The sequence below is a fragment of the Seriola dumerili genome, unplaced genomic scaffold (genome assembly GCF_002260705.1).
Source record: "Seriola dumerili isolate Sdu_G_001 unplaced genomic scaffold, Sdu_1.0 BDQW01000458.1, whole genome shotgun sequence".
In the NCBI taxonomy this organism is placed as follows: Eukaryota; Metazoa; Chordata; class Actinopteri; order Carangiformes; family Carangidae; genus Seriola; species Seriola dumerili.
Window position 1 is genome coordinate 209,474 of NW_019174713.1, and position 13,293 is coordinate 222,766.

Genomic DNA, 13,293 nt, shown 5'->3' on the forward strand with positions numbered 1-13,293 from the left:
AGTTTGGGAACTGTTGACTATTGTAAACCTTTTTTTAAAAAAAAAAAAAAAAAAAAAAGAAAGAAAAAAGAAAGAAAAAGTCTGTGACACTCAGCTCAACCAAACAGATCAGTGATTGGATTGATTGACCATTGGCACCCCGTAGATACACTTTTACTTTCCACCACCAGCACACTGTTGTACGTCTGTTTGTAGAGGCAACACACGTCCCACGATACAAGAATATCCCTGGCTTTGAGGGGGGGATGAATCCCTCACAGCGTTGCCAAGATCGTAACTATTTGTAAATATTGGGCTTTTAATATGTTCTCTCCTTGTAATGCTGTACCATATCATTCTGTAAAATTTGTAATTTTTTTCTTTTTTTTTTATCATTCAGGACCACAAATTATCGTCCCCAGCATTTTGCCATAGCTGTAGTCGTAGAGGAAATGTATTTGGGGTTCTCAGGGAACTGTGTCGGAGCGGACACCAGCGCAGCACCACCATCACCCACCACCATGGCTTAGGCAGCACTACTGTCCATCTACTGTTGAATAGGTACAGAAAACCCTTGGAGAGGTACTGGATCAGCTGTGGGTGGAACGACTGGCAGACACATTGTCACTGTCAGTAGCTGTGATGACGAGTCAGGTTCAGGTTAACTGGTTTAGAAAAAAGATTGAAAGGGTTAATTCATGCAAAAATAAGTATATTTTCACATACCCCTGGTGGGATCTAGTCATTGGGTTTTATTTACCCGGGTTTCCAGATGTCTGTCTCTGAGATTTCAAGAGCTACATCCAGATCTCACTGTGTTGAAGCTACTTTTTTTTGCTAATTAATAAGCAAGTGGTACAGCTAAATTAATCTCCTTGTTCTTGCAAAATAGGTGGCGCTGGAAGTTTAGTCACATAGTGAGTACTTGCAGGGTTGCAGGAATTTGCCTTGAGAAAAATTGACTCACTTGGTGAGGCAAAAAATAAAACAACAAAAAAAAAAATAGGTGGTACAGCAAATAGTGTGGGCAGAGTTAGCATGTACTGTCTGAGCTAGCATCACTTCTTTGCTTCCTGTATTATTTGTGCAGTTATATAAACAAGGATAGAAATAGTCAGCATGATATGAAGGAGGGGAACCGCACCTTAAGTTGGTTAGCTAACCAGCCACAGTAGCTCACTGTGTAGCTAACCGGTAACATGCTAGCTAGCTGGTAACAACTGGAACTCATGGTAGATAGCCACAACATTGTAATAACCATAACATGCTAGTAACATGCTAGGTACTGCCAGAGCTAGCATGGTTACAGGGCTAACAACAGAACTATAAATCACACTGCTTTTTATGAAACATGGTAGCATGATTTTTCTTCGCTGCTTGAATTATTTCGCTGTGCAGTAACTAAAACAAGGATAGAAACAGTCAGTATGAAATGAAAAAGTGTAACTGTAGCTTAAGGTGGTTAGCTAACCAGCGGCAGTAGCTCACTGTTTAGCTAACTGGTAACAAGCTAGCTAGCTGGTCACAACTGGTACTCATGGTAGCTAGCCACAACAACGTAATAACCATAACATGATTGTAAAATGCTAGCTACTGTCGACGCTAGCAACAGAACAGCTTTTTATGAAATGTATATGTATTGTTTCACGGTGCAGTTACATAAACAAGGATAGAAACAGTCAGTATGAAACGAAAGAGGAGTAAAATCAGATGTGGCCGCACCTTTAGTAGCTAACCAGCCATAGTAGCTCACTGTGGCTGGGTAGCTAACCAGTAAATGCTAGCTAAATGGTAACACCTGGTGTTCATGGGAGCTAGCCACAACAGACCACTCAGTAGCAGCCCAGCTAGCTGCTAGACTAAATGCTGACTCATTTTGTGGAGCAGTTTTACACTGTGGTCGAGTAGGGTTATATAAAATTGAATAGTGCAATACAACAATGTTATAGCTTCCTCCACTTTTTTTAAACAAACTTTATCAACAAATGGTTAGTACAGTAATTGGACTGACTATTTCCTTATGTCAATAAAATGCAGTTACAGATCTTAATCATTTAGTTAATGTCACAAAATAGTGAGAAATTTCAATCTGAAATTTGCTAATTCTGCTGAGACCAGGGGCTTAGAAATCTGAGAGACTGATATCTGAAAATCTGAAAAAATAAAATAAAAATATGTCTAGATACTTGTAGAGATATGTGAGAAAACATGTAATTTAGAAAAAATATTTTAGTTTAGTTCCAGTGAGACCAATCTTTGGTCAGTACCAGTTGATTGGACAGAGATAACACCCTGTGAGGATGTTATCTCTGTTTCACTGTTGTGTGTCTATAAATGTATATCACAGAAACCATTTTGGGGAAACGTCGTCTTTGTTCTGATCCCACCCCCCTCACCTGACTCTGCACTAAAGTCCATTAACTGATATTTGTGATTTTGCCTCTCAGCTTGAGCCATTTGAACTGATGGTGTTCTGCTCTTATTGACCTTGTTTTGTTTGTCGAGATGTCTTCATGAATGTATTTTATACTTGTTAAGGTATTGTCCCAGATCATTATGCTACTGTCACCACCTGTGAAGTTGATGCACACTCTCTGGTTTTGCCCCTCACTACAACAGTGAATTTGTGAAGCTCCCGTTCTGCAGTGGACAACGCAGGCGTTATGTTGTTCCTCTGCAGTCGGGCTTCTGCAGGCAAATTTCAGCTGTTACAACCTTCAAAGCCCAAATTATTAACCCAGAGCAACATACCTTTTCTTTGTCAGGAAAAGCCCAGAAACTTCCTGCTTCATGTTGCTTTCATCATCCCCATATCATTTAACGGTGTCTGTACTAACATTTAAAGGTTTCCTCAAGACTTTAGCTTGATTTCATGCAGCTCTGTTCATGACTTTATTCTGTTTCTTGGCCTTAAAAACAGATTTTTCTGGCATTGATGCTGTTTTTTGCTCTGTGGAGTTTCTGATTTTGTGTTGTGCCACATAATGCCTTATTAGAACACATTTGGTTTCTATGTAATGGTACTGTTTGTATGATAGAACACAAGTGCACATGCATGCATACACACACATATATACACACACACACACACACACACATTTTACCCATACATAAGGCTGAGGAGGATTTTCTTGTTAGGGCATTTGGTTAACTTTGTCAGATCACTGCTCCTTCCTGCGTCGGCTGCTGTAAGCTGCCCACTTAGTCTGTTTTTAGTCAGGTTTTACTCATGTACAAAGTATAATTATTGGTTATTATGTGATCGTTTGCTCCCCACTTGTCTTAATGTCGACTCTTGTCAAATAGTTTGCTTCAAAATGTCGTTTGGCACAGAGTTTAATCATGTTGGACTTGGCCATGTTTGAAGATGTTAATGTCTTGCTTGCTTATCTCAGAGGTTGCAAGAAAAATGAGATGTTTGGAGAAACAGTGTGAGGTGTTTTAAAAACCACTTATACTGAAATAAACTTGCTGAAAATTAAACTCTGTCGTACTCGTCTTTTATGCAGCGGAAGAAGGAGGTTTTTAATGCCCGTAAAATATGCAGAAATAAAAAAAACATTTCTGTTTTGTTATTGAGGAATGTCGAGGAAAGATGAAGCATCGTGTGTGATGAAAGAATGAAGAAGTATACAGATGGCGTGTTCAGTCATGCATGGTGATTCAACGGTTTTATGAACCCTGGGAAACCATGAGTGGTGCCCGAAAAGTGACCCTGAAAGGTCCTTTTGTATGGAGGCCGACGGCTGCTGTCAGAATAAGTATGTTGTTTTACAGTGTTTAATAATAATTGATTAATAAATTGACCTCTCAAAGAATAAATAAACGCATTCATTAGAATTTAAATAAAAGATTAACAAGATAATGAATGTTTCTAATTAATAGCCTGATGCTATTTCCTCATTTTGTCTTTAAATGGTGAATTAAAAACTTAATATTCATTTTAATTTAATTTTGAATATAATAATAAGATTATAAGATTTTTAAATGCAACTTTTTTTTAAAGCTCTATTTAACAAACCAAAAAAATAAGAAGAAACCACATTATTTTTTTTTCAAAAAAACAAAAACAAAAAAACAATAAGATGTTAATGTAGAGCCTTAAAATTACACAGATATATTTTGAGAGGTACAAATTGTAATAATAGTAAACAACACTGTCTATTTCTTAGTTTTATACTGTAGACTCTATTTTCTAAATATTATATTAATGTTATGTATATCCAAATCTTTGCAAAACTTCAGGAAAAATTCACAATTTTAAAATAAATGTATGAAAAATGCTTCTTTCTTTCTTTCTTTCTTTCTTTTAATCAGTCAGTAAATCTTCCAATCATATTAGTCACATTGTTACAGGGATGTACAGTATTTTGCGAAGGATTTTTAAATAAATTTTTTAAACTTTGTTATGCAGACTTTAAATGATGTAAGCCAACCTTGTTTTTATCAGAAATACCACGTCTTACCTCCATTTTCTCTCTAATATTACTTGAACAAGATTTATTTTTTCAATACATGGACATTTTTAGACCAATCACAAGAAATCATTGGCCAAACTTCCAGGAGTCATGCAGCAACATTAACGTTCATTTGAAGACGTATGTGTCCACCTGATGAATCCTAGTAGTTCACTGTAGCTCTGTTTTGGTCTCCACCAGCTCTGGAGATAAATATCTGTCTCTTTAGCTGCTAAATGCTCCACTGTGTTCAGTGTGTCTGCTCTTTCACTGCTGATTGAAACCAGGTTGATGGGTTAAAAAAAAAAAAAAAAAGAAAAGTTGCGGGCTGTTAAACCAAAACAACTTGACACAGTCAGCTGTGAAAAGCGATGAAGCCACAGAGAATTATTTCCTGACTCTGCAGTTCCCCTCAGCTTTACAGAGCTCTGCAGCGTCTTTGAGCTGTAGTGTGTAGCGTGGCTGGAAACATGACTCAGTGACGGCTGGGTTCGTTTCTGGCTGTCAAAACCAACTTTCCAGTTTGTTCTCTGTTTGAGAACAAAGACCTGTCTGTGCACACGCCCGTCACTGAAAGGACAAGTCCGGTAAACCAGTGCATGACTGTCCAAAACACTCACATCGGATGGGACTATCACTTGGGACGGATGATCGTCTTACTCATCACACAAAGTTCAGGAGGGTTGAGTGTGAACTGATGAACTGTTCACAGTCTATGACCTTCGTAAATGAAGTCACTGGTTTCTGTTTATAGACTATCAGCCTCGATATTCATGAAGAGAATTACTTTAGAAAATAAGACCATTTCACAACATGGATATCTACAGTATATGCACGTTCTTTTTCTTGGCACCATCTTTTAAAGGGGTTCTCAAGGGGTTTAGTATTGCAACGGTATGAAGTTGATGAAGATGGTTAAAGATAATGCAGCAGACGCTGAGATTCCTAAACGTTCAGCCCCCCCAGTATCGAGACAAGAAACACCTGATACAGCACCTCCATGATACAGCAGATCACGTGACGAGACGTGGACTGAAGTCAAGACCTGGACTCCAGTTAGACTCAAGTCACAAAACTGGTGACTCAACTTCAAAAAAGACTTGCACCTGCACTTTGTGTTTAACATCGATGACTCGTGACTTCACCTGGACTTCAGCCTTTTGATTTGAAACACACAAACTAAACAAAATGATGTCATAAAAGTGTGAAGCATTCAAGATACAGTATGTTTTGAATCACTCTGACAGAAGCGGGAGGGAAAGGTGTCGCACAGATACACTTTAAGACTTGAACTTGACCTGGTTTGAATTGAGTTTTGTTGCTGAGCATGTTCATCCCTTCAGGGCCACAGTTCACCATCTTCTAATGGCGAATGGCAAACTGGTTTCATGAACATGACAGTGGGTCCAGTGAACATCAGAACCTGGGATTGGGGGGAGCCGGGGGAACAAACTACCAACCCAGGGATCTGCAGCCAACCTGCTCCACCACCTGAGCCTTGGCCCCCCATCAAATGGAGCTACAAGTAAGTACCTTGGAACTGTACTTGAGTAAATGTGCCATTAAAATAAACCAATCGTTAGGACTTTGGTTTCTGTCACTCATCCTAAAGCAAAAAGTAAACTTGTAAACTTTTATTTGAAAATATCCGAGCGTCGTGTTGAAAGCAGCACTTATCAGACTGACAGTTTACAGACTGGCTGTGTGACTGGCTGTTGATTGATGATGATGAGTGGGAGTGAATCTGGGTTTGGGAGTGGAGGTCAGGGGCCATAGATAAACAGTCCTAACCTGTGAGTGAAGCACCCACACAGAGCACAGTATTGACTAAAATGAAGTAACTCATTAACAGTTTCCTCCTTTCCATCCCAGTTGAGTCAACATTGGAGTCATCTGTGAAGCTGAAGCTGAGACCGGGCTGTGTCCGGCTCGTCGGGGCCCCTCACATCGGCCTCAGGTTGCCGAGGAACGAGGATCCACTGTGGACAATACGGACAGTCAATATTCACAGAACTCAGAGAGTCAGAGTCAACACAGTCATGTTTGTGTAAGAGACGGCCACAAGGGGGCAGGAGTGGCTCTACGGCGACTCGGTCGTATCAGATGACGTTTAATTAGAGCTGCATTTCATTCAGTCTGTGTCATTTCACTGCTCTCTGCAGCTTCGACATCAGAAGAGCAGCTTTCAGATCTTATTCTAAATTCTTAACAGAACNTATATATATATATATATATGAGTGTGTGTGTGTGTATCTCTATTATGTATCTGAAGGGCAACTTTGAATTATTCTAGTCGTTGCCTGCCAAACAAGAGAGGTCAAGTAATCTTAAAGGACCAGTAAAGAGTTTGTAAAGACATTCACGGTCCCCAGAGGATGAATCCTACTGACTCNTATATATATATATATATATGAGTGTGTGTGTGTGTATCTCTATTATGTATCTGAAGGGCAACTTTGAATTATTCTAGTCGTTGCCTGCCAAACAAGAGAGGTCAAGTAATCTTAAAGGACCAGTAAAGAGTTTGTAAAGACATTCACGGTCCCCAGAGGATGAATCCTACTGACTCGATGACTTTTCCTCTAGAGCCGCCAACAGGTTGATATTTTTTGGCTTTTAGTGAAATATGCTGTAAAACTTTGTGTAGAAATTCATGTCCAGCGAANAGCCGCCAACAGGTTGATATTTTTTGGCTTTTAGTGAAATATGCTGTAAAACTTTGTGCAGAAATTCATGTCCACTCAGAGCGAATTGTAATAAATCCATTAATGTTTTAATCTGGCACCATCAGGTCTTTGTTTTTAAAGCCAATTAGAAACAGCATGCATTTCCTCTGCTGTTGCTTCAAATTAAAAGCCTTCAACAAATGAACTACAACTGAAATATTAACATTTAGAACTTTACCATCTGAATTTTAGCATTGCAATTGTGTCTGGGGACCATGAATGTACAAAGATTTCCTTGCAATCCATCTGATATTTGTTGAAATATTATTATTATTTGTAGTTGTCTGAGTGACCAACAGACATTGAGATCTCTGATATATGTAGCAGAAGTGGTGAAGTTGTAGTCAATGTATTTTAAATGACAGCATGTACTCGCTGCTTGACCAGATGTTTTTTGATGCCTAGTTGTGATACACTCATTTTAATCTTAAACCTGAAATTGCAGATTTTTTACTTCTGTTTTCACTTATACTTATTTCTATTCTTTTTCTTTTTTTTTACAGTTCAATAATTTCTGGATCCAATCGCAGACACACGCCAAGACAGGTAGGTACAGTGAGGATACTTTAATTAGCTAGCATGCTGGAGGCTAGCAGGCCGAAGCCTAGCTGACTGGATGACTGGGGTGCAGACTGAGAACTAGCTTGGATGCGGGCTAGGAAACAGGTTGGGGGGTTAGCAAGGCTGGAGCTAGCTGACTGGGATGCAGAATAGAAGCTAGCAGGCCTAATGCTAGCCAGCTGGGAGACAAACTGGAGGTTAGCAGTTAGCCAGCACAGGAGCAGGAACAGGCAGGATGCTAGAAGGCAACAAAACCAGGTGAACTGGGGACTAAATACACACAAGGGGCGACAGTAACGAGACACAGGTGCAACACATTAGGGGGAAACACGCTAGGGCAGGAAGTAAAAACAACAACAGACACCTGAGGAAAGTGGTTTCAAAATAATACAGGAAATAATATTTTATAAATAAATTTAAATTAATTGTGCAGTACACACACACACACACACACACACACACACACACGACACCTGCACAACAACAACAAACCACTCGTCTCACTCTCCACAGGTCAAGAGGTGATCAAGAGCTTTCTGGCAGTTTCTAATTGGCCGGGGTCAAAGGTCAACAGACTGGAGGTGGACGGTGCAGAATCAAGAAGAGCTGTAAGGCTTTGAGAGAGAGTCGGAGCAGGGAAGATCAAAGCAGAGAGTCCTCAGCCCGACAAAGCCGCCGGAGTCCTGAGAGCATCGCTTCGCCATCGTGCTCCACTGAAGGACAATTACCATCAGAGGGAAGGAGGATTACACCGGTTTGAACAGACGCTCAGCCGGGGCACGTGCTCCTCTCCACTCAGCTGATATGGAGACGGTATGGAGGGAGAGAGCAGATGAATTCATTCTGCATGTACAACATTCATAAGAAAACATGTCATCCCTCCTCTCTCCCACACAGACTTTGACTCTTAGATAAAACAAAAACTCAGACTTCAGAGAGACTGAGTCTTGACTATCTTAAGCCGGACTGTGGTACAATGACTTCTGGGTAAATTAAGACTTTTTTCAAAATAAAAGAAATGGCTGACAGAGGAACTGCTCAGCTTTGTTTACCCTCAGCAGAAAAACGTTTGTCTTTTGGAAGAATTCAACAGTTAAAAGGACGTTTTACTTTGGAAATTCAGTGAAGAGTGAAACAATATTTCCTGTTTTTTTGTTGTTTGTGCTACTGGTCAGCGCAGGTGTCATTGCTTGTTACCATGGTAACATTAGTCTTAGGCCTGAGTTAGTGTGAACTCCCTCCTCCCTGATCCCTCTGCTTTGTCTTTGTGGTCGAAATATACACATGGAGAAGACGATGGACATTTCTCTTGTGTACATGTAAAAAGTTATTAAATTATTTACATGAATAATAAACATATAAATATAAATATATATATGTAACTTGCCCACTCTCACACCTCCACACACCTGACCGATCACCGCTTGTCTTATTGTCCGTTAGACGACCTGACAAACCGCCGTGTTTCAAGCAGACTGAGGCCTTCGCAGACTCGACTGTTTCCCATGGGCGCGGACTAAAAATGACTTTGCAGGCGAGATCAGGTTTAATGTGATGGCGCTGCTTTCTGTCATTATCATCATCAGCTGTGCTGACACTGTCGGCTTCTCGCTGCCTCGGTTCTCAGCGGACATTTTCCAGACTAATGTCTCATTGTAAAACTGAGCTTGCAAGATTTAAGCTGGTTTAATTAAGGCTATCAAAAGGCTTTAATTAATTCAATCAATCTATTTTACTTTTAGCCGACTGAAATATCTCGACTCTCAGATGGTTTTATTGTAGGATTTCGAAGCATATCAGAACACTAAACAACAGATTTTGGTGCTCCTAAAACAGTTTAAACATACTGTACTGTCCACATATCCAGCTGAATAAAGTGGAAGTAAATATAAATATATATATATTATATATATATAGAGTGTGGTTGGTTGTATCTCTATAGTATCTGTAAGGGCAACTTTGAATATTCTAGTCGTTGCTGCAAACAATGAGAGGTCAAGTAAATCTTAAAGGACGCAAGACCAATCACAAGAAATCATTGGCCAAACTTCCAGGAGTCATGCAGCAACATTAGCGTTCATTTGAAGACGTATGTGTCCACCTGATGAATCCTAGTAGTTCACTGTAGCTCTGTTTTGGTCTCCACCAGCTCTGGAGATAAATATCTGTCTCTTTAGCTGCTAAATGCTCCACTGTGTTCAGTGTGTCTGCTCTTTCACTGCTGATTGAAACCAGGTTGATGGGTTAAAAAAAAAAAAAAAAAGAAAAGTTGCGGGCTGTTAAACCAAAACAACTTGACACAGTCAGCTGTGAAAAGCGATGAAGCCACAGAGAATTATTTCCTGACTCTGCAGTTCCCCTCAGCTTTACAGAGCTCTGCAGCGTCTTTGAGCTGTAGTGTGTAGCGTGGCTGGAAACATGACTCAGTGACGGCTGGGTTCGTTTCTGGCTGTCAAAACCAACTTTCCAGTTTGTTCTCTGTTTGAGAACAAAGACCTGTCTGTGCACACGCCCGTCACTGAAAGGACAAGTCCGGTAAACCAGTGCATGACTGTCCAAAACACTCACATCGGATGGGACTATCACTTGGGACGGATGATCGTCTTACTCATCACACAAAGTTCAGGAGGGTTGAGTGTGAACTGATGAACTGTTCACAGTCTATGACCTTCGTAAATGAAGTCACTGGTTTCTGTTTATAGACTATCAGCCTCGATATTCATGAAGAGAATTACTTTAGAAAATAAGACCATTTCACAACATGGATATCTACAGTATATGCACGTTCTTTTTCTTGGCACCATCTTTTAAAGGGGTTCTCAAGGGGTTTAGTATTGCAACGGTATGAAGTTGATGAAGATGGTTAAAGATAATGCAGCAGAGGCTGAGATTCCTAAACGTTCAGCCCCCCCAGTATCGAGACAAGAAACACCTGATACAGCACCTCCATGATACAGCAGATCACGTGACGAGACGTGGACTGAAGTCAAGACCTGGACTCCAGTTAGACTCAAGTCACAAAACTGGTGACTCAACTTCAAAAAAGACTTGCACCTGCACTTTGTGTTTAACATCGATGACTCGTGACTTCACCTGGACTTCAGCCTTTTGATTTGAAACACACAAACTAAACAAAATGATGTCATAAAAGTGTGAAGCATTCAAGATACAGTATGTTTTGAATCACTCTGACAGAAGCGGGAGGGAAAGGTGTCGCACAGATACACTTTAAGACTTGAACTTGACCTGGTTTGAATTGAGTTTTGTTGCTGAGCATGTTCATCCCTTCAGGGCCACAGTTCACCATCTTCTAATGGCGAATGGCAAACTGGTTTCATGAACATGACAGTGGGTCCAGTGAACATCAGAACCTGGGATTGGGGGGAGCCGGGGGAACAAACTACCAACCCAGGGATCTGCAGCCAACCTGCTCCACCACCTGAGCCTTGGCCCCCCATCAAATGGAGCTACAAGTAAGTACCTTGGAACTGTACTTGAGTAAATGTGCCATTAAAATAAACCAATCGTTAGGACTTTGGTTTCTGTCACTCATCCTAAAGCAAAAAGTAAACTTGTAAACTTTTATTTGAAAATATCCGAGCGTCGTGTTGAAAGCAGCACTTATCAGACTGACAGTTTACAGACTGGCTGTGTGACTGGCTGTTGATTGATGATGATGAGTGGGAGTGAATCTGGGTTTGGGAGTGGAGGTCAGGGGCCATAGATAAACAGTCCTAACCTGTGAGTGAAGCACCCACACAGAGCACAGTATTGACTAAAATGAAGTAACTCATTAACAGTTTCCTCCTTTCCATCCCAGTTGAGTCAACATTGGAGTCATCTGTGAAGCTGAAGCTGAGACCGGGCTGTGTCCGGCTCGTCGGGGCCCCTCACATCGGCCTCAGGTTGCCGAGGAACGAGGATCCACTGTGGACAATACGGACAGTCAATATTCACAGAACTCAGAGAGTCAGAGTCAACACAGTCATGTTTGTGTAAGAGACGGCCACAAGGGGGCAGGAGTGGCTCTACGGCGACTCGGTCGTATCAGATGACGTTTAATTAGAGCTGCATTTCATTCAGTCTGTGTCATTTCACTGCTCTCTGCAGCTTCGACATCAGAAGAGCAGCTTTCAGATCTTATTCTAAATTCTTAACAGAACTTGCACGAAAAAGAAAATGCACAGAAAAGAAAGTGTGAAATGTAGTTTCAGTGTCACACAGGAGGGTTTTGCATCGAACCGAGCTGCAGAGGGTTGTGTTACATCAGCAGATGTTTAAAGGAGAAGAGCTGAAACCCTCAGCATTAAACAGAAGCTGGTGGTGTGACATGTTCATTCTGACAGGAGTCAATAAGTCTGGAGTCACATGTATGGATCTCATTCATGCATATAGCACATGTATACATGACTGTCTTATATAGAGAGAGTCTTTGCTTTTATGTTTAGTGAATATTTTGGCTCCATTGTGTCTAAAGGAGTTTTGACAGTTTGCAAAACATATACTTGACTTATTTACTTTTTAGCCTGACTGAAATATCTCGACTCTCAGATGGTTTATGTAGGAGTTTCTGAAGCATATCAGAACATTAAACAACAGATTTTGCTCCTAAAACAGTTTAAACATACTGTATGTCCACATGATCCAGCTGAATAAAGTGGGGAAGTAATATATATATATATATAATATTATTATATATATATAGAGTGTGGTGTGTGTTGTATCTCTATTATGTATCTGAAGGGCAACTTTGAATTATTCTAGTCGTTGCCTGCCAAACAAGAGAGGTCAAGTAATCTTAAAGGACCAGTAAAGAGTTTGTAAAGACATTCACGGTCCCCAGAGGATGAATCCTACTGACTCGATGACTTTTCCTCTAGAGCCGCCAACAGGTTGATATTTTTTGGCTTTTAGTGAAATATGCTGTAAAACTTTGTGCAGAAATTCATGTCCACTCAGAGCGAATTGTAATAAATCCATTAATGTTTTAATCTGGCACCATCAGGTCTTTGTTTTTAAAGCCAATTAGAAACAGCATGCATTTCCTCTGCTGTTGCTTCAAATTAAAAGCCTTCAACAAATGAACTACAACTGAAATATTAACATTTAGAACTTTACCATCTGAATTTTAGCATTGCAATTGTGTCTGGGGACCATGAATGTACAAAGATTTCCTTGCAATCCATCTGATATTTGTTGAAATATTATTATTATTTGTAGTTGTCTGAGTGACCAACAGACATTGAGATCCCTGATATATGTAGCAGAAGTGGTGAAGTTGTAGTCAATGTATTTTAAATGACAGCATGTACTCGCTGCTTGACCAGATGTTTTTTGATGCCTAGTTTTGATACACTCATTTTAATCTTAAACCTGAAATTGCAGATTTTTTACTTCTGTTTTCACTTATACTTATTTCTATTCTTTTTTTCTTTCTCTTTTTTTTTTACAGTTCAATAATTTCTGGATCCAATCGCAGACACACGCCAAGACAGGTAGGTACAGTGAGGATACTTTAATTAGCTAGCATGCTGGAGGCTAGCAGGCCGAAGCCTAGCTGACTGGATGAC